The following is a 22,866-nucleotide window of genomic DNA, read 5'->3' on the forward strand; positions in this document are numbered from 1 at the left end:
TTGGCATCAAACCCTCACATTTTCTCACCTGTACACTAGAAGCTCCAATGATGACTTCATTCTGGGGCTGGTGGTGGGGTTTCCCTTGTCTTCTAAAAGTGAGCCATCATGTCATTGAAATTAATATATAATAGCAAATATATCGGTGCCAAGGAACAATGGAACCGCCGCTGAGAAGAACAATGTCCAAAAGTTCAGAAGTCAGGCATACATCAAAGGTCAGCGCAGGTTTAGAAAGTCATTGTATGTAGGGAATGATAAATTCTTCACCACAATATATCAAATGCTCAGAGGTAGGTATCCGCCAAACATCGAAACAAGAAAAGGCTTACCAGCTCCCAACAACCCACATTATAAGGTTGTAAAATGGCTCAGGTCACAGATAACGTCCAGGGAACATCAGACGTCGTGAAGATCCAGTGGACATCCGTATGGAGGTAAAGTTTCAGGAATTTATATAGGAAAACAAAACCGGCAATATCTAAGCGTAACCCGTTTATTTAGATAACATTTCTTTAAAAGCCAATAGATATAAAAACAATAACTCACATACGGGGCCCATAGACTGGGAACCCCGGAAGATTAGCGCGCATGTAATGGTCAATCGTAGATCAATAGACAACGGTGCCGCCTGTTACCTTCCCGAATGGTTTCGCAGTCTTTTCTCCCCTGATGACGCAAGACTGCGAAACCGTTTGGGAAGGTAACAGGCGGCACCATTGTCTATTGATCTACGATTGACCATTACATGCGCGCTAATATTCCGGGGTTCCCAGTCTCTGGGCTCCGTATGTGGGTTATTGTTTTTATATCTATTGCCTTTTAAAGAAATTTTATCTAAATAAACAGGTTACGCTTAGATATTGCCGTTTTTGTTTTCCTATATAAATTCCTGAAACTTTACCTCCATACGGATGTCCACTGGATCTTCACGACGTCTGATGTTCCCTGGACGTTATCTGTGACCTGAGCCATTTTACAACCTTATAATGTGGGTTGTTGGGAGCTGGTAAGCTTTTTCTTGTTTCGATGTTTGGCGGATACCTACCTCTGAGCATTTGATATATTGTGGTGAAGAATTTATCATTCCCTACATACAATGACTTTCTAAACCTGCGCTGACCTTTGATGTATGTCATTGAAATTGTCTTGCCTCCTCCTGTTTGTCACTCATGCTTCTAACCTCCCACACTTGCTTTGTTGCCATTTGGAGGGGACTATCACTCAGCAAATGGAGAGGGTTACAAAATGACATGGTGTGGGCTCCAGGGACATAACAATAGGGCCCGAAGCCCCTGTACCTGCGGGGGACCCCCCACTCAGGGCTGTTTTGGGGGCCAGGAGGGGTTGCAGCATGAGGAGAGAGCATGGCCGCACATCGGCAGAGAGGGGGGACAGTCCCCCCCTCCTCACCTCAGCCTCTCTCCTCAGCGTGCTCCCCTCCTGCAATAATCAGTGGCAGCGGGCAGCGGCAGGAACACATACCTCCATGCGTTCCACGCGCAAGAGGTTCCGATCCCTAAGTGTCTGATGCTACTTCCTGTTCAAACAGGAAGTAGCGTGAGGCACTTAGAGATCGGACCTCTGCGGTTGATGGAGGTATGTGTTCCTGTCGCTGACACTGATAATTTCAGGAGGGGAGACCTCGAGGTGAGGGGGGGTACTGTTCCCCCTCCTCACCAATGTGCAGCCATGCTCTCTCCTCATGCTGCGACCCCTCCTGCCCCCCAAAATGCCACTGAGCGGGAACCAGGGGGGCGGTGATTTGTCCAGCCAGATGGTGGGTCTACATGACCAATTTAAAGACCTTGAGAGGTGATTAAAGAAGAAGGTTCTAAGGTTGGGAGTTGGCAAAGGGGTAGGTATATTTTTAGATTTAGCAATGCCATCAATTTATATAGCGCAAAAAAAGTGGGATCAGCGCATCACCAAGCCGCCTCTGAATGGCCTCAGCTCAGAGATGCGCTGAGCCCCCCCAGAAACTGCAAACGCACCTTGAACCCAAAGAGAGGCTCTGCATATACACCAAAGGAAAACTATTAAGTGGGAGCAGCTGACCAGAAATAAATCAATCAAACATAGCAAAGAAATGAACAGCGCTACTTAAAAACAGATGAGTGCTTACCTGCAAAAAAGTGCACACCCCACTCATGGGATTCAAATACACAATGAGCATACACATGACCTGTCTACCACTTGGAGGATGTTATTTTCACTAACAATTTGCAATTTGTTAGGTACTTGTCCCTCCCACTGTCGAAGAAGTCTTTAATCCATGGGAGGGGACCTAACACTAACTAAATTCTACCTATGCATATGCATAGCCTGGGCGCGCTACCAGTAAAATTGAGAATTGCGCAAAAAAAGTGGGATCAGCGCATCACCAGGCCGCCTCTGAATGGCCTCAGCTCAGAGATGCGCTGAGCCCCCCCAGAAACGCACCTTGGGTTCAAGGTGCGTTTGCAGTTTCTGGGGGGGCTCAGCGCATCTCTGAGCTGAGGCCATTCAGAGGCGGCCTGGTGATGCGCTGATCCCACTTTTTTTGCACAATTCTCAATTTTACTGGTAGCGCGCCCAGGCTATGCATATGCATAGGTAGAATTTAGTTAGTGTTAGGTCCCCTCCCATGGAGGAAAGACTTCTTCGACAGTGGGAGGGACAAGTACCTAACAAATTGCAAATTGTTAGTGAAACTAACATCCTCCAAGTGGTAGACAGGTCATGTGTATGCTCATTGTGTATTTGAATCCCATGAGTGGGGTGTGCACTTTTTTGCAGGTAAGCACTCATCTGTTTTTAAGTAGCGCTGTTCATTTCTTTGCTATGTTTCATCAATTTATATAAAAAAAAATTGTTTTAATATTTGGTATATTTTTTAATTTAGAGTACAACTTGAATGTTTTAAAACATTTTTACAGAAATAGAATTGACATTTGGTAAATGTATTTCAATTACACAATTAATAACATTTGTAAATTGTCATTTTAGGTTTAGTATAAAGAGCAGTAGCAGAACAGAGTGTCAAAGGTTTTGTGATACTTACCTTGAGAGGGGGAAACCTCTGGTTGCTAATGGGGTTTCCCACGTCCTCCTCCGTGACCCCAATCCAGCACTGGAAAAATCAAAACATAAACAATGCCAGTGGCGTGCCTGCGTGGATTTCCAATCGAATTAGCATCTCTCCGATCGGGCTCCAGCGTATATAGCCGAATCCGATCAGGTCTGCTCTACTGCCCATTGGAAAGCCACTACTGTGCATGCGTGAGACTCCCAACAATCAGCAACAAGATAATCTTCAGGGGTACCAGCGCTGGATCCCCTCTGGTGAAGAGGATTGGGGAAGCCTCTTTAGAATCTAAAGGCATTCCCCTCCTAAAGTAAGTACTCACCGGGGGACTTTTTTCGCTACGCTTTTCTTTAACCACCTCATCATCTACCACTATTTGTAATGAAAAGATTATTTTTGTTTTTGGTCCAAAGAGCTATGACAGAAAGTAGTTGACCAAAACAATGTTACAGTGTCACTTCTTTGGAGGAAAGAGTGTATGTATCATTTAAAAAGTTAAATGTTATATCGATGAAATCTTCTCAGTGTCAACAATGGTCCTGAGCAGTGCTGCTCAGATACCCCTTTTCAAAATCCAGATTGGATCTGAAAAGCCAGATATCCGATCCGGGTCGGATATCCGAGTTCAAAATTTTCTGATCCGAATCGGATATCCGACCTCAGTATCCGGGCTATCCATGCGGATTCGGATATCTGGATAGGAAAACTGGAAGTGGCCTTTAAATTGCTATAAAAAGTTTTTTTTAGGGTAAATGAGGCATGTAGCATCATTATTATTTAAAGGGAAACTTTAATTGATGATGTGGGGACTTAAAATCCCCCCCCCCCCCCAAAAAAAAAGGCTGTCAATTAACATCAGGACTAGGTTCCAGACAGCGGTCGTGCAGCCTACATTGTGTCCAAAGTCCAATTGCACAACTGGGACATGGCAGTTTTCAGCCCAGATACCTCAAAAAAATTACGCTGCAATTGTGTTTTGGGTTAAATATAGGTGGTATCATCACAGCAGCAGTGGCCTGTGGCACCCTGGCGGTGGGAGCAGCAAAGGCAGCAGGAGCAGTGCAATGCCGCAGCAGCAGGTGTAACGTCTGCCAGGAGCATGCCCGATGTGGCACTTGGCAGTGGCACATGGCACGTGGCCCTTGGCACTTGGCACGTGGCATTTTGCACTTGACACGTGGCACTTTGCACTTGGCACGTGCCACTTTGCACGTGCCACGTGGCACTTTGCATGTGGCACTTTGAACGTGCCACGTGACATGTGCCAAGTGCCACCTACCACGTGCAAAGTGCCATGTGCAAAGTGCCAAGTGCCACGTGCAAAGTGGCAAGTGCCACGTGCCAAGGGGGCCACGTGCCAAGGGCCACGTGCCAAGTGACACGTGCCGAGTGACAGTCAGACAGCAGAGGAGAAGGCACTAACTGTCACACTGGCACTGCTCAGAAGCACAGCAGTTCTGTAGTAAGCTAACACAGTAGTTCTACGACTCTAACAACTACTAGCACTGACTGCAGTACTACAGTACTAACTACACAATAACACAGTAATCCTATTCTCTAATCCCTAACCTAACCTATACTGTAGCTAACTAAGGCTAATAGCTGGCCAGCAGGCAGCAGCTGGCCTGGTCTGTGCACAGCACACACACAGACACATAGCAGCTGCAGCAGCCCTGCAGCACACACTCTAACTGTCACACAATGAAATCAAGATAATTAACAATACAACAATAGTGTAGTGAAAGTGAAGGGGTTAATCACTGAACAGCTTTAGGTTTATCACTGTATGCAGCACTTGCTAGGCCAGCCGCACTGGAGCATGTCTCTCAGTGAGCATTCACAAGCAAGGACGATATTTCTCATCATGGCAGCACTCCTTATTATAGAGGGGGGCCTGGCCAGTGTTCCTTTCTGTGATTGGGTGGCAAGGTTTAGGCTGGGAGTCCGCTGATTGGCTCAATGAGGTCAGGTGGGGCTGGCCAGGGTTCCCCTCTGTGATTGGTTGCTAGAGCTTCTGCTGGGAGCCCTCTGATTGAGGGCTCCAAGCTCAATGATTTCATCTCCTTAGTTACAGTATTTGGATCGCGGATATCCGGGTATGCGACCAAATATCCGCAGAAAGCTATCCGGATTTCCACAGAAATCCGGAATCGAATCCGAATCGGATAGCTGAAAAATAGCTGAAAAATGACCATCAGTGATTGGGAACTGTCTTCTCATTCACTGATCAGCGGTCTACTACTCTGCCACGGGGGATGTGGGAAATCGCGGGTGTGCATTGTTGTGCACCGACCATTGAAATGCAAGGACAATTATCTATGACCCTGTGCTGGAACAGAAGTACTGCAGGGTGTAGATATACTGCCTCGGACGTGGTATGTGCTCAAAGGGATACTGTAGGGGGGTCGGGGGAAAATGAGTTGAACTTACCCGGGGCTTCTAACGGTCCCCCGCAGACATCCTGTGTTGGCGCAGCCACTCACCGATGCTCCGGCCCCGCCTCCGGTTCACTTCTGGAATTTCAGACTTTAAAGTCTGAAAACCACTGCGCCTGCGTTGCCGTGTCCTCGATCCCGCTGATGTCATCAAGAGCGCACAGCGCAGGCCCAGTATGGTCTGTGTCTGCGCAGTACACTCCTGGTGACATCAGCGGGAGCGAGGACACGGGCGTGCATGCGCAGTGGTTTTCTGACTTTAAAGTCAGAAATTCCAGAAGTGAACTAGAGGCGGGGCCGGAGCATCGGTGAGTGGCTGCGCCAACACAGGATGTCTGCGGGGGACCATTAGAAGCCCCGGGTAAGTTCAGCTCATTTTCCCCCGACCCCCCTACAGTATCCCTTTAAAGTGAATGAAATAAAAAAATGATTTTAGATTGTGCTGATTACATGATTTTGTTCATACTTAGAAGATCTAATTGCAGTAGGAGTAAGAACAAGTGTTCCAGACTGGAGGTGGTGAGTCCAAGTTAGGCCTACTTTGTGAGTTTTGTTGGAGCAGGCCAAAGGCTTTCTAAGGCCAATTTACTATGCAGCAGTTTTTATATTAAAGTGGACCAGTAAATTCTAAGCTTAAAAAAAGTGCCAGAATGGTACTTACCATGACTAATCCCCATCTTTTTTTTTCACCCAATGCAGCAATAGCTGACTACTTCATTAATCAGTAGTGAAGCATTGTGGCAGCTCTGGAATGCAGTATACTGTGGCTAGGACTGCACTACGCCTCTCCTCATCTCTCATCTCTGTGATCAGCCGGCTCAGTGGCACAGGCAGAAGAAGGGTACCCTCAGGCAAATCTATGAGCCCCCCCCCCTCCACCCCACCCCATGGATGACACCATTTCTTACCAGTCTTTGCAAAGGAAGAAAAATGCCATGGCAGTTTTTCAGAAGCCGGGGCATGGCTAACAAACAAAACCTGGATTTTATGGCAAAAAGGGTTAGTTTTTAGACATTTTTCCTGCTATTCTGTTATAACTTCTGCTGCCTGTGCAGTTTGTCCGGGTTTTAGTTACACCGGAGGTCCACTTTTAGTGGAAACTTTTTCCTGCTTTATAATATTACTGTTGTAGCTATAGCATGAGGGATTATTTTTATTATAACATATGGATCACATAAACCTACTACATTAGTCCTGTGAGGATTCTGAACAACTGTATAATATGATTTATTTCTAGTCACATGAGAATATAAAATTGCCTGTGCTTACATCTGGAATAAACCATATCATAACAGTATTGTACTGGCCATCAATATTTTAGACTCACAAGGAAATAAAAGGGCAAGTGAGTGTGGACAATAAAACAGCGCCTGTCCATGTGCCACTGCAAGCTGTGCGATATGAATAGGAGGAGGAGCCTTTTTGCCACCTGCAGCTTAGAGGGTAGGTTGACAAATACAGTCTGCTCCCCTACATTTCAATAACTTTTATTAGTAGCAGAGAATGGAGCATCCCCTCATTACCATACGCATGGAAAAGCTGCAGGTGAGTTGGACACAGGGTGAGTCGAATGATGGCTGATCCTGCTGCTGATGAAAATCTTGGCAGGACACATCATTTGAAGTCCGGCTACTGCCAACACCCAAATTACACGTGCACGGGACGGGAGCGTGCATGCGACCAAACAACTTGCCTCACTCCATTATCCATCCAGGCATTTCTCACCCTGAAGCTTTCCATGAATGATCTTTAAAGAGACATGGTAATAAAAAAACAACCCCTGGGGGCAAAGATAAGGACACCAAGATCCAAATATAGTGTAGTATGTACTGGTAATATGGGATGAAGTTGGTAGAGTAAATACAAATATACTCACAAAGCAGGGTTACTTCAAAGGCAACCACTGTAACAGCAGATGGGGAGATTAGACCTGACCCCACTCAGGATTAAGAAGTCGCTCTCTGTAGATCAGGAAAAAGGGAATGACACCGGTCCACCAAGGGTGGACTTAGAACAATGTAACAGGGATACAGAGGCAGCAGAAGAGTAAACATTTCTAAAAAGTTGAACATTTGTGCAGGACCGGCCCTAGACTTTTTGCCGCCTGAGGCAAAATTTTACAAAAATCGCCGCCCCCCGCCCGTGGGTGGGGGGGGGGGCCACTGAGCTGGAGGGGTAGCGGGCAGGAAGGGGGTATTGGTCCTAGCGGTGGGGAGGGGGGTCGGACCCCCCTTCCTCGCCTGGGTCCCATGATCTGCGCACCCCTCCAGCTGTAAATAGTGAAGTATCAGTGTATAGATTAAGCGGCAACGGGCGGGGATCACTCACCTTTTCCGCGTTCCAAAGTGCGCTCCACTGATGTCACTTCCTGCAACGCCGTCCACTTACAATACAGTGGGCGGCGATGCAGGAAGTGACATCAGTGGAGCGCTCGCTGGAACGCAGAAGAGGTGAGTGATCCCCGCCCGTTGCCTCTTAATCTACACACTGGTACTTAACTATTTACAGCTGGAAGGGAGCGCATATCGGGGGACCCAGGCGAAGGAGGCCCAATACCCCCTTTCTGCCCGCTACTCCTCCAGCTCGGCGGGTGGCCCCCCATCCACGGACAGGCGGGTGCTGCCCCCCCAGATGTGCCGCCTGAGGCAAATGTCTCACCCCGCCTCATGAGCGGGCCGGCCCTGCATTTGTGAAGGCAATGGTGGACTTACCTCCTCCAAACAGACACAAGATATGCCAACAAAGTTTAGCAGAACAAATTTATTTACATACAGTGGTTTGCAAAAGTATTCGGCCCCCTTGAAGTTTTCCACATTTTGTCACATTACTGCCATAAACATGCATCAATTTTATTGGAATTCCACGTGACAGACCAATACAAAGTGATGTACATGTGAGAAGTGGATCGAAAATCATACATCATTCCAAACATTTGTTACAAATAAATAATTTCAAAGTGGGGTGTGCGTAATTATTCGGCCCCCTGAGTCAATACTTTGTAGAACCACCTTTTGCTGCAATTACAGCTGCCAGTCTTTTAGGGTTTGTCTCTACCAGCTTTGCACATCTAGAGACTGAAATCCTTGCCCATTCTTCTTTGCAAAACAGCTCCAGCTCGGTCAGATTAGATGGACAGCGTTTGTGAACAGCAGTTTTCAGATCTTGTCACAGATTCTCGATTGAATTTACATCTGGACTTTGACTTTGTCATTTTAACACATAGATATGTTTTGTTTTAAACCATTCCATTGTTGCCCTGGCTTTATGTTTAGGGTCATTGTCCTGCTGGAAGGTGAACCTCCGCCCCAGTCTCAAGTCTTTTGCAGTGTCCAAGAGGTTTTCTTCCGAGTGTGCCCTGTATTTGGCTCCATCCATCTTCTCATCAACTCTGACCAGCTTCCCTGTCCCTGCAACCCCCAAGCACGATGCTGCCACCACCATATTTGACAATGGGGATGGTGTGTTTAGAGTGATGTGCAGTGTTAGTTTTATGCCACACATAGCGTTTTGCATTTTGGCCAAAAAGTTCCATTTTGGTCTCATCTGACCAGAGCACCTTCTTCCACATGGTTGCTGTATCCCCCACATGGCTTGTGGCAAACTGCAAACGGGACTTTCTTCTTTTTTGTTACTGTAAGGGTAAAGAATTCAGTTATGCAAATAAATTTACTCTTAAATTGAGTAACTTGAGTTAATATTATTCATGTAGAAAGTGCCAAATGAGTCCATGGCAATAAGAAAAACACAAGGTACATAATAATACTAACAATGGTATACATATGTAGACATTGGTACATGATTTGATAGACATCATAGTAATTACAGTGACAGTTATGTAACATAATGAACAAAATGAAAAAACGTATAGGAGCTTCCACAACACATATGGTTGAGAAAGCCATGCTCTTGTGAGCTTACAATCTAAAGCAGTGGTCCTCAAACTAAGGCCCGCGGGCCCAATGTGGCCCCCTGAGGCTTTTGTACTGGCCCTCCACATACAAAATGTTTTACTTATAGATGTGGTCAGCTACATCTTTAAATATTGGTTGTCCGCATATAGAATAGCAGTGCTGGCACCACCCATCCACATGGAAACCAGAAAGCAGTAATTTGCTGGTTTCCAATCAAATTTCACATCAGGCGTCCATTTGGACTGCAGCTTGTCACCTGGGTATGCTTTACTGTCTGGCCCACAAAGACTTATACATCATTTTATGTATACTCCGGCCCCCCAGCAGTCTTAAGTATGTTGACCTGGCCCTCGATCCAAAACGTTTGGGGACCCCTGATCTAAAGGAACAGAAAGGAAACTGGAGTTGATATCTATTATGTGTACGTAGAGGCAATATGTTTTTAGGTTATGTTTAGTTATGAGCACAACTTAGCTCAACTTGGTTGAAGGGGAATGGTGTAAGTTAGAATGTACGCTTTTCTGAAAAAGTAAATTTTGAGGGAGCACTTAAACATTTCGAAGTGTTTCAAAGGTCGGAGAGTGATAGGTATGTTTAGGAAAGGGATTCCAGGGGAGGGGTGAGGCTTGTGAGAACTCTTATATCCGTAATACGTAAATACGAGAAGGTGATTCTAGAGGAGAACAGAAGAAGGTTGTGTGCACTACAGAGTGGTATGTGGAAACTAGTTGAACAATAGTGTAACTTTCACTGATAACTAATTTATTTATTTATTGTATTTATAAAGCACCAACATATTACGCAGCGTTAATAACAGGCCATCAAACTTTTGATTGACAGAGAAAGAGTGTAGGGAATAGATAAAAAGGTCAGTAGTTCAAGATGACAACTGTAGAACATTAAAAGGCAGTGTCATTGGGCTTTAGATTTAAACACAAAATAAGACTGTGGGATTCTAGGGAGGTCCAACTTAGCAGCAGGACTAAAAGACAAAAGAAAAAAATGAACAGTCAGACATTATAGCTGTTGCTTCTTATTTGTGTGTTATTGAAACTTTACAAATACATTCTTCTTTAACGTGTACCTGAGACTAATCAAAGTGCTGCATTCATACTTACCTGGGGCTTCCTCCAGCCACTTGTGGACCGCAGGCTCCCTCACCATCCACCCAGTCGCTCCAGTCCTCTGCTGGCCGTCCTCTTCCTTTAGTTGCCCACCATTGTGCTGTACTGTGCATGTGCAGCCCGATGTCTCCGGGATCGGGATGCGGGTGGCTGAGAGAGACCTGGCTTGCTAGCGGAGTACAGGACCGATCTGTGAGGACAGCGAGGGAGCCAATGGTCTATTGGGCAGTAGGAAGCCACAGGTAAGTTTAAATGCAACACTTTGATTAGTCTCAGATTTCCTTTAACTTGTAGTTCTAAATCTTAAACAAATGCTAGAGAACAGTATACTTGCTTAGCAACTGTATAAAGGGTGCCAAGCCATACATGAATTATTTTTATCATAACACATTGTCAAATGTTGTTGCTGTCTCTCTAAGCATCTTCACCAGACAGTTCCAGGCCCCAGTGTAACGGGTCCCAAAGCAGCTGAACTGTCTGCTATGCTTACAGTTACATTCAGTCTTTGATCCAGAGCCTGCAAGAGGTACAGATGGGAGCAAAGCTGTAAAAAAACCTTAGCATAGGAAAAAAAGCACATAACAGAGAGAAGATCTGAGAGGCATCAATCTGGGGATATGGATAATAATAGTACTTACCAGATGAGTGGGCTGGGTACTGAGTATATGGAACTCAACAATCAACCGTAAACTAAAACCCCAGGATGAATAACAGAAAATATCTCCCGATTCGGTGTGATGTCACCCTCCAATTCCTGTTTCCTAATTGTCACAGTTTGCAGCTCTCAGACACTAAAGAGAATTCTGAAAAAATTCAGTACTGATTGTATGTACAATTGATACAATCTGCTATTATTATTATTATTATTTATTTATAAAGCGCCAACATATTCCGTGGCACTGTACAATGTAAGAAAACAAACAAGGGATACATAATGATACAGATAATTATATACATCAAATATGAACACTGATACAAGATACAGCACTGCTGATTACAATTTGATTTAACATGATGACTAAAATGTATAAATGTCTAACAGAGTGCAAGCAATTAAATGAATAACATTCCATGACACAAAAGGGGGAGAGCCCTGCCCTTGCGAGCTTACAATCTAAAGGAATGGGGTGGAAACAAGAGGTGGGGAAGTATACAGTATATGTACAGGCAGTGCCTGATTAGGTTATTTAGTGGGTGCATGGCCTAAGCTAGAGAATATGCTTGTCAGAAAAGGTGATCTCGTATAGAGATCAGGTAAGCTGCCACCAATTCCCAATAGCGTGCAAATACACAATTCTAACTCTAGCTAGTCCTATAAGAAAAAGGGTTATTTCAACAACCTCTCTAGATATAACAATATACTGTATATTAATAAAAAAGTTATGGTATTGGTAACATTCTCTCTAAAAGGCAGGATTCTTTGCAGAGGTACTTCAGAACAAGAACTTAGAGAAACTGTAAGAAACGAGGCAGCTGCGGCGAACAGCACCGCCGCCGCAGCTGCCTCCATGCGGCCACCCGTCCGTTCGGCGTCCAGGACGCCGAGGACGGAACGCTCTCCTGTGCAGGGGGCTGCCATAGCGTGCGGGCGCGCACACAGACGGGACCTTTATGCGGGGAGGAAGCCCGTCAGCTGACCTGCTGGTCGGCTGACGTCAGAGGAGACCCACGGCGCCCAGGATTGGCTGATGAGAGGAGGGCGTGCCAGTGGGGTCTCCTCTGCTTCATAAGCCTCCGGGCTGCATTGCTACTTTGTCTGTTGTCATGAATACTTGCGTGTTAGCGCGCATACCTTAGGCTAGTGCCCTGGTGTTGATACTAAGGATTTCACACCTAGTCTAGGATATTGCTGATTTGTTATTGTTCATTGTAGACTAGTTCCCGGGTGTTGCTGCCACGGATTTCACACCCAGACTAGGATATTACTACTGTATTGATCTCCTGTGTATGACTATTAGCTATTTTCTCTGACTCTGATTCTGCCTTCTGATCCTGTACTTTCGCCTATCTGCCTACCCTTTGCTGAACCCCTGCCTGATTACCGTTTACTCTTTTGTCTCACAATTCTGTACCGATACGTACCTTCCTGTTGCTGAACCTCTGCCTGATTACCGTTTACTCACTTGTCTCACGATTCTATACTGATACTTACCTCTCTGTTGCCGAACCTTGCCTGTCTGACCATTCTACTCGCCAGTGGGCGCTCGCCACTGGTGAAGTGTTAACTACGCCAGCTCTGCTGGTTAGCAGCTCTGCTAGGCCATAGTTTAGCCCTAATTACCTGCTCAGTAAGGAACTGTCGTTTTAAGTATCTGTGTCTTGTAGGCTGCAGTGGAGTCTGAATCACCAGCTCCTCGGGAGATTCAACCTCTTCAGTATTGTTCCTCCAGCTGGCTGGAGGTTGTACGTTAGTACACCCTTTGTGTACTGTTTAGACCTCACCAGCCCCTCTAGTGGGGCCTCATTAAAAGCACTGAGTTACTGTTGCACCAAACACTAAAACACGCTATAGGTGTCCGAAGGTTAGCAATACTTGTATTATTGGTGATTCTGCAGATCACTAATAATCAGGCGTACATCTGTATCACTGGTGATACTGCAGATCACCAGTGATCAGATACTCTCTGTGTGCTGACACCAATCGTTACAGAAACTATTTTTAATCTTTTATTTTATAATAAATTAAATGCATTGAAAATTACGTAAAAATGACAATGTATGTAGCACTGAACAGATTGACCTAGTAAATCAATTGGAATAATAAGTGAAAATGATAACTGGATAACTTCTTAACAGTCTATAAAATTACCACGTTCTTTGGGAATTGTAAGTCCAACCAAAAGATAGAAAGTTCTGTGGTTAATAGTCCAAAGTAATGGTCAGGTCCAAATGAGCTCATAGAAGCATCCATGAGGAAATGCATCAGCATTGAATGACAGCCTTTGTGTCCATGCATTTAACTCTCTCTCTCTCTCTCTCTCTCTCTCTGCTGGGTATGGAGATTGTAATGAGAAATGGGCAGATTTTGCCATCTGATCTCATTCCACCCCTCTCATTAAAGCAGAAAGAGATATGAAATATGATTTTCTGCCCTAGACCACCTCAAGCAACTTTCAGGAGCAGGAGCAGTCTCAGGATCTTCAAATAATGAGTAATATAGAGGAGTAAACAGAAAAAAGACTGGTTCTCCACCTGGATTTATGGCCGACTGGCCAATTTACTGTCAATACCACAGACAAAAGCACTAGTTAGTGCTTTTGTCTGTGGTATTGACAATAAACTGGCCAGTGGGCCATAAATCCAGGTGGAAACCCAGTCTTTTTTCTGTTTGCCTGAAGTTACCCTTAGGTGGATAGGGGTGTCAACTGGTTGACTACCTGGGTTGCAGAGCTGGGATTATCTTTATTGGATTTAATATAGTGGAGTAGTCAAGACACAGACATCAACTTTTCAACATCTATCTGTTCAGAAATAGTTTTCCTGTCCTACAGTAGCATTTGTCCATTGGAGAGACCTGATGATTATATTTTCAACTAGTATTCTCTGTACAGAGTGATGAATAAGTCCTCTACATGTGAATACACCATCTCAAACTAGTCAAAATTTTCAATATGGCCAGACATTAGCTATACAGGTAGCCACACACCTGTTCTGCCTTCACAAGACAGCTAATTTTGGTGCAGAGTTGTGCCGACGATTTGGGTGCCACCATAGGCTGTAATGTGAATTACGGCTATATTGGTGCTCAGTGACTAATTTGGGCACCGGTGATTACTGGAGCTCAACGAGAAAAAAACGAGGTAATTAGGCCGCCAGAGCAGTAGCCGATGCCTGAATTACATGTCCCACAAGAGTTGCTACAACTCGAAAGGGCGAATAGCATTAACACCACCCTGAACTTTCAGCAGGGGCAGGGTGAGCCATCCTTCAGTTTCACCCTGCGCCAAAATTTGGCCGCGCTAATTTTAAATGTATGCTTCCTTCAAGCCATTGCTGAATGATTAAGAGGAAAGGGGGCCCAAGGTAAGGTAATGGCTTTGGCTCTCCATGATGGCCTTTCTAGTAAGCTGAGGTGGGTGGTGGGTCACAGTAGGTGGCATCTGGTTCCCTTAACACCTCCTGTGCCCCAGGCACCTGCCTAGGTTGCCTTGTGGATGATGATGCTCTGTTGCTGCCACCATAACTGAGACAAATACGCCTATCACCGAAAAAAGTTTATTCTTTCTTTTCATGGAATATGGAGCATTGAAAGATAGGAGTGGCCAGTATTCCCCATGCAGGATCATTCATGCTGCAAGCTATTCCCATGCTACGCTTCATTTGCGAATTATTTTATTTATGGTGTCCAAAGCCCTTTTTTAATGTTTTATTTTAAATGTAGAGCACCCAGTGTGCTGTACAATGTATAGAACTCTTTGTACTTGATGTTTGCCTAGTGATAGGTCTGCTTTAATAAGTATGCAGAAACTCAGACAAATGATGAAGTGCGCAGAGGGAACAGAAGACTACTGAAAATCGTTAGATCTTTCGGGATGGCTTCACGCTTCAGTGAACAGTGACAGTAATGTTCCACAAGAGCTTCCCTTTATAACATCAACGGAATGCTATAAAAACATCTCTCTGCCGCACATGCATTATGAATGTGTGTTGTTCCAAGATAGTGCGGAGGGGGCTTCCAATCTAATCTGACCCTGGGATTAAAACCAGGTGTCTCACTTCATTAGTGTCAGTGTTTCTTCGTTAGAATACAACTGTCACTATCAATTAACGCTTTATAACTCAATATACGTTCAAACCAACAGATTTTGTTTTAGGTAAGTTGATTTATTTTTCTTTGGTGAAACCCATGAATGGCGTATCCTGGAAACATTTCATAAAAATGAGTGTGTGGAGTGTCGCAATTTAGGCTTCTCGGACATAGACGCCAAAGAATCCAAACAAGCAAGAACAGAAGAGCTCTTGAGGGGAACGTGGTGAAAATATCTCAGAGAGAGACAAAGTGAGGCGTCAGAAAAAGTAAGAAACCAGCACGTTGGTTAGGTGGTTAGCAATCTTGCTTTGCAGATCTGGGTTTTGGGGTTGGATCGTCGCCAAGCACACTATCTTCATAGAACTTTTTTTCCTCCTCACATTTGTTTCCAGGAATTCTGGCTTTCTAACTCATCTCAAAGGTCATACTGGTAAGTGACCTTGCCCTACATTTGCTTTAGTACTGCAAAATACGTAGTATAATGAAACCAAAAAAAGATGGGGGGGAGGGAGGTAGTTTTACAGCTCCTCCCCCCTCTCCTTTTCTTTTTTGCTTTATTATACTACGTATTTTGGGTGCCTCCACTTCCCAGTACTGCATATCACATATCCTTTGGAGGTGTTCCCTTTCTGGATGTGGTATTATCTACAACCAAGAAGGACCAACCAGGATTGCGACCATCCAGTTCCAGCAGGACCTGGAGTACCAAGCAGGGATGGACATTTTCCCGTAGGTGATATACGGTGGTTGTAGGGACAGCAACCCACCTTTGGGAATATCAATGGTCTTGGACTTAAAACCAACATCCAATACCCTACAATACTGCACAATTTTTCTCCTGGTCTCTCTTTGTCATATAGGTGACCGTGGTGTCCCCACAGTGACCACCTTTACTTGTACTAAATTTGCTATAGAGTGTAGAACGTTAGATTGCCCTGGGATAGTGAGCCGTGTGTTGTATATACTCGGATATAAACAACTTCAAGTATACATGCCCCTGATGAGTCACGGAGTGACGAAATCGATAGGGCGGAGCCTGATGCGGAAGCGGATCTAGCCGACGGAAGGGTGAGCAGCGGCGAGGACGGGCATAGACGGCGTTCCAGCGTTCACCGTGTGCGTGGCGGAGGGACAGCAGGACGCACGCAGTGGAGCCTGCCAGCCTGGCCACCAATACGGGGGAGAGCCCGTGACTAAATCACTCTATGCGCAGATTCATTTATGGGATATGTAAGTGCAATTGCTTTTTACAAATAAATTGTTTTAGCAGTATTACGCTATGTGGAGTCTCTCTCATTGAGGTATATGATATGAAGTCTGCTGCTTAAGAAGAGATATCTGGACTAGGAATTGTGACGAGGTGGTTCTGCCTGAGAGGTGGGGGACGACACGGGAACAGTCCCAAGGCGTATATAGACCATTGGTTGGTCTGTTACAGCGGTGAGTGGCACACAAAGGGTGTTGGTGGAGGTCCATTTGTGTCCAATCGTGTCAGGAAGAGCAGCAGACCATGAGTACTTAGATGAAGAAGCCTCCAAAGTTTTAATTAATGTGGACTTTTTAGGGCTTTATGAGTACATGGACATTTGACCAATCGTTTCATCCTTTATTTTTATTTCATTTTACTAGTTTTAATAACTAAGGTTATTTGGAGCCTGTATTTACCGTGAGCCCTACCTCTTGCATTGTAACTTCAAGTATAACCCAGCCCATCATTGTTAACTGAGTGAACAGGTAAAATGGTTAACTTGGTTATACCGAGGAGACATTTACTTACCCACCAGCAATCCCAAGTTCACATTGGTTCCTTTGACAGTTCCACCACCACTGGCATTCCCTGGAATGTCCACACTGACAATGTGAGTATTCCTAGCCCCACTGGGCTCACAGCCAATTGTCTCCTTCCCCCCTTAATGCAGAGTGTCGAATGCAGCAGACATTCTCTGCCAACTGATGTTAATATAAACCAAGATTTGGTCTGTACTCCATATATTTCTCTATGTGTCTGTGCTCACAAATCATATCACTGTCCCTCAGTGAAACTCACCATCCCAACCAGGTTGTGTGAAACTATTTAACCTATCAGCATGTTTTTGGGATGTGTGGAACTGAAAAACCTAGACACCCACACCACCTCTTTGCACACACTGGTTGAGTAAACACTATTAAAATAGTGCTTGGGCCAGAAGCCAATCTCAGGAATTCAAGAGCTATGGCACAAGAATGCTTAACAGGTAGTTACTATTCTAAGACAAACCAAAGATGGTGCAGAACAAACCCAAAGAGCCACTAAATTTCACTGGTGTGCAATTCTACTGAAAAGATAGTTGGGATAAAGCCAAATGACGAGTCAGAACAGCATACATAGATGGCATCAAAACAGAAGACCATGAATCATAGTTTATAGCAAATACAGATTTTAGAATCCTCTAAGAATGTTATGCCCATAGCACAGACGGAGCCTTCAGCTTTTTCAGACCAACTTGTATTCACATCAAACATTTCTACAGTTCAAGTTAAAAATGCATCAAATCCCTACACCTATAATTTAGCACTAGTTTTCATAAGGCCCCTGACCCATTTCTTGGATTACACAGAATTTTCTTTGGGGTAGACAATCCACAAGGATTTCACTAGAAGCAGATTGCAAAAGTAGATAAGCTCTATAACACACTTAATTCAAGTGTGTGAAACAGTTTGAAAAGCTGAGAGACACTAGGCAGGCACCTGACACTAAAAAGTTACCGCTATCTTTAAAATAGACAAAATATTCAGATTTGCTTAAACTCAAAGATCAGGGGAGGTGATACAGTTTGGCAAATATATTGGGAGTGTATAAAGGTGGAGTTTTTTTCACCACAGTCTACTAACTAATATACACCATTTTAGATAAGCGAGAGAGGACTCCATGGAAACACTTACGTGCCAAAAAAACAAAAGAAATTGCTCAATTATCTACTGCTGCAAAACGAACTATAGCTAGGTAATGGAAAACTGGCCCAAAAAACACAGAGTAAGTGGGGCAAAGGTTATGTTGAGCTCTGTTTTTTTTTACAAAATGAATGCAATGATCAAGCATGATTGATTTGAAGAATTTCAGAAAACGAGGTCACTCTTCAACGGCACATACGAGGTCACCCTATAATGGTAAGTGGTAAATTAGATGTTCCTCGGTCTTTAAGCTCCTTACGCACACTAGACGAAACTCAGCTGAAGCAGCCAATTATGACCAACTCTGCCAAGATTGCAGCATGTGTACAGTAATCCCCGACCTCTCGGTCAGCAATTTGCCCTGACGGATCACTTTAGCCGAGGGACGGCCAAGAGCATTGTTCACCATACTTACCCTGCCCACTGCATGACATCACTCTGTGCTGTTCCATTCCCCTGCATAGAGCAGAACACAGCGCTCAAGTGCAAGTGAGTGACGCGTCTGCTCAGCCTAGGCCCTGCAATTTTCCCTCAAGGAGTGGAGGAGGTCCTGATCCTAGTTGGTTGACATTGATTGTGTGTACGGGGTTTTAGACAGTGTCCTCCACCCTGACCTCTCTTCTCTTATTCCAAGGCATTGGCCTCAATTCACTAAGCTTATCTCCTGTCTTTAATAACGTTTTTAGAGTTATCACCATGGTGATGAGGCATGAAGTATTCAGGAAAAATTTTACCTCAGGCAAACCTAAAGTTAACTCTTCTGTCTTTAAGTTAACTCTTCGATCCTTAAAATAACTCCAGAATTCTAAAGTTAAAGACAGGCTGTTAATTAACTGCGTGTGAAAATAACTACAGAGGAGGAAACTAAACTACAGAGGAGGAAACTTAACTACAGAGGAGGTAACTTAACTACAGAGGAGGTAACTTAAGGAATGAAGAGATAAGATAACTCTCTTACTGTGTGGTGGCAAGTTATCTCTTGCCTTATTATCTCCAGCATGATTTTAGTGAATTGAGGCCATTGGCCTCAATTCACTAAGATCATGCTAGAGATAATAAAGCAAGAGAAAACTTACCTCCACACGTGAGAGAGTTATCTTACCTCTTCATTCCTTAAGTTACCTCTCCTGAAGTTAATTTACCTCCTCTGTAGTTAATTTACCTCCTCTGTAGTTAATTTACCTCCTGTGTAGTTATTTTCACACGCAGTTAATTAACAGCCTGTCTTTAACTCTGGAGTTATTTTAAGGATTGGAGAGTTAATTTAAAGACAGAAGAGTTAACTTTAGGCTTGCCTGAGGTAAAATGTTTCCTGAATACTACATGCCTTATCACCAGTGGCGTACCTAGGGTATTTGACACCCGGTGCTGGGTATTAAAAGACACCCCCCCCCCCCCCAAAAAAAAAGGAAAGGAGAGAGAGCGGCATACTAAGCGCGCCAAGGTGGGTTATGCCAGACCCCCCCACCTGGGTTTCCTCCTTACACACTCTCCCCCCTCCAGATATGCATCAGCACAGCGAGCAACAGTGAAGGTGGAGACCTGTGGCACGTGATGGTGATGCAGCGCTCCAGCGCTTGGAACACAGGAGTCAGTTGAAGTATTTCCTGCATGCCCGTCTCATATCTGGAGGGGGAGACCGTGGAAGGAGGGGACCCAAGTGAGGGGGGTATGTGGCACCCCCCTCCACTGTTCCTCCTTTGTGTGCTGCTTTCCTCCTGCTCATGGCCTCTGTGGGAGGTCCTTGCGACAGGGTTGCCAACCTTATTTCTATTTTTGAAGGACAAAAGGCCCCAAAAAAGCGCAACATTTTGGATGGAGCGGGGGCTGAGTCAGAAGCGTACTTTTAAGTAGAGTTGTGGGTGGGGCTAAGCTCTGCACATTTTTTTTTTTTTTTTTTAGTATTTATATAGCATTGAGATGATCTTCCACAGCACTTTACATAGTCAGGTTATTCACTGTCCTCAGGGAAGCTCACAATCGAATCCCACCCTACCACAGTCATAATGCAATGTCTGCTGTATTATTATTATGTATATAGCACTGATAACTTCTGCAGCACTATACCGAGTACATAGTCATGTCACTGTCCTCAGAGGAGCTCATAGTCTAATCCCTGTCATAGTCAGAGTGTAATGTAATGTCCTACCATATTATAATTATGCATTTATATAGCAGACATCTTCTGCAGCATTTTACAGAGTGCATAGTCATGTCACTGACTGTCCTTAGAGGAGCTCACACTCTAATCCTACCATAGTCATAGTGCAATGTCCTACCATATTATTATTATGTATTTATATAGCACTGACATCTTCTGCAGCACATTACAGAGTACATAGTCATGTCACTGACTGTCCGCAGAGGAGCTCACACTCTAATCTTACCATAGTCATAGTGTTATGTCCTACCATATTATTATTATGCATTTATATAGCACTGACATCTCCTGCAGCACATTACAGAGTACATAGTCATGTCACTGACTGTCCTCAGAGGAGCTCACACTCTAATCCCTACCATAGTTATAGTCTAATGTGATGTCCTACCATATTACTATTATGTATTTATATAGCACTGGCATCTCCTGCTGCACATTACAGAGTGCATAGTCATGTCACTGACTGTCCTTAGAGGAGCTCACAATCTAATCCTACCATAGTTGTATGGCCTACCATATTATGTATTTATATAGCCCTGACATCACCTGCAGCACTTTACAGAGTACATAGTCATGTCACTGACTGGCCTCAGAGGAGCTCACAATCTAATCCTACCATAGCCTAATGTCCTACCATATTATTATTATGTATTATATATCACTGACATCTTCTGCAACACTTTAAGGAAACCAGAGCTGAATGACAGTAAGTTTTATACATACCTGGGGCTTCCTCTAGCCCCATCCACACGGATCGCTCCCACGCCGCCGTCCTCAGCCTTCTCTGGTACCGGGTCCCGTAACTTCAACCTGTTGTGGCCAGTCTGTGCAAGAGAAGTGCGCTCTCTACGTATCTCTCCAGTGGCTGCGTAAAGAGCGCACTTCTCTTGTGTCAGACAGACCACGACTGGCAGAAGTGACGGGACCTGGTACCGAAGCAGGAGATGGCTGAGGACAGCGGAGTGGGAGCAATCCATGCAGATGGAGCTAGAGGAAGCCCCAGGTATGTATAAAACTTATTAGTCAGCTCTGGTACACTTTAACTGTTCTCAGACTAGCTCACAATCTATAGACACCAGCTTCCATAGCAAATACAGGGGGAAAGCTGCCTGCCTGATCATCAGAACAGCTCACAACAAATCATTTATAAAACAAAACAATGCAAATTTCCCTTTCAGAGCAAGATTCCATGTGAAGGTGATTTTATCTTTACAAAGCTCGGTCTGGCTTTATCTGTGAATCACCCTACACCTCTTATCAACATAAACAACCCCCATGTTCTGCCTATAGAAAGGCTTCCCTGCTCCCATCCCTCCTGTAACCCCATCAAAGCTTCTAAGGAATGCTGCCAAGCAGAGAAGATAACAGTCCAGAGCACGGAGGACTCCTGTAGCTGAAGTGCCACTGCATGCACACAGTGATCAGCTTCCTTGTGCTGAATTATACTGACAGGCTGTGTAACTGGCAGGGATAAGAAGCGGATTGCAGGTATGAGGACAATAATACACCAGTACACTTGAGTGATAGAGAGTTACCTTCTCTCCATGCTGATCGAGAGTAGAGACCAGGACTTCGGGGCTATGGGGGCGGGTTTGCTTGGCTGTCTCTCTCCCTTCTATTGGCTAGAGAGATCTGACAGCCGAAAAGAAAGCTTCTGATTGGAGGGAGGGAGGAGGAGGCGGCGGCAGCAGCCTGATATCTCGGACGTAACTTTTCAGGCTTGCTAAACAATAATACTAATGAATCAGATAATAATAATAATAGTGGGAACTGTGTAATGCTCACAAAGCGACTTTAAAACAATACAGACATGATTAATTTCAGGTGATTAATCTAGATGGACGGTTAGCAACCCTGCTTTGTGACACCCCCCTCCCTGTCAATCACCCGGTGCGCCCCGCCCCCTTGCGCCCAATGGAAGGAACGCCACTGCTTATCACCATGGTAACAACTCTAGAAGAGTTATTAAAGACAGGAGATAAGCTTAGTGAATTGAGGCCAATGCCTTCTCCTTTACCTCTACCCCCTGGCTTCTCAATTTTCTTTACTGCACATAAACTCTTCTCCTCTATATCTTATATACTCTAATGCTCTAAAGGGTGACAGTCCAGTCCTCAGGTTTCATTTGGGAATTTTAGCTATGTAGATGGTGTTAGAAACCAATGTGGCGAAATAGACAATGGAGACTGAGTGGGCTTTACGTTTTATGGTCCAGTATGTCTACTGTATGGTACTGAATTACAATACTGAATAGTATTATTCTTTCGTTAGAATTTTGCACTGGCCTATTTATTGTACAACATTTTATTTTTTTGATTATTGCCTCATAGAAGTCTTAATTTGTGTTGTTGATTTTTGCTTTAAAAACAAAACAAGAAAACCCCAAAACAATAAAACCTTTTATACTTGCTACAACAAATTCCAACTAACTGACTCTCTATCTATCCATAAAGATCCCCTGACGAGTTTGCAAATGTGTAAATAACA

General features: G+C 44.5%; 1 long non-coding RNA gene across 2 annotated transcripts; it reads right to left on the minus strand.

The window, feature by feature from the left end:
• Positions 1-8,247: 8,247 nt before the first annotated feature.
• On the minus strand, positions 8,248-21,964 carry LOC137559162 (uncharacterized). 2 transcript variants are annotated; one of them, XR_011029765.1, is made up of 2 exons: positions 21,915-21,964; positions 8,248-9,133 (listed from the first exon to the last, which is right to left on the minus strand). It is a non-coding gene; the product is annotated as an uncharacterized lncRNA (long non-coding RNA). The 2 variants fall into 2 exon arrangements; XR_011029767.1 differs by lacking the exon at positions 21,915-21,964 and adding an exon at positions 11,176-11,289.
• Between the last annotated feature and the right edge of the window lie 902 nt (positions 21,965-22,866).

Source organism: Hyperolius riggenbachi, chromosome 1 (assembly GCF_040937935.1).
Source record: "Hyperolius riggenbachi isolate aHypRig1 chromosome 1, aHypRig1.pri, whole genome shotgun sequence".
In the NCBI taxonomy this organism is placed as follows: Eukaryota; Metazoa; Chordata; class Amphibia; order Anura; family Hyperoliidae; genus Hyperolius; species Hyperolius riggenbachi.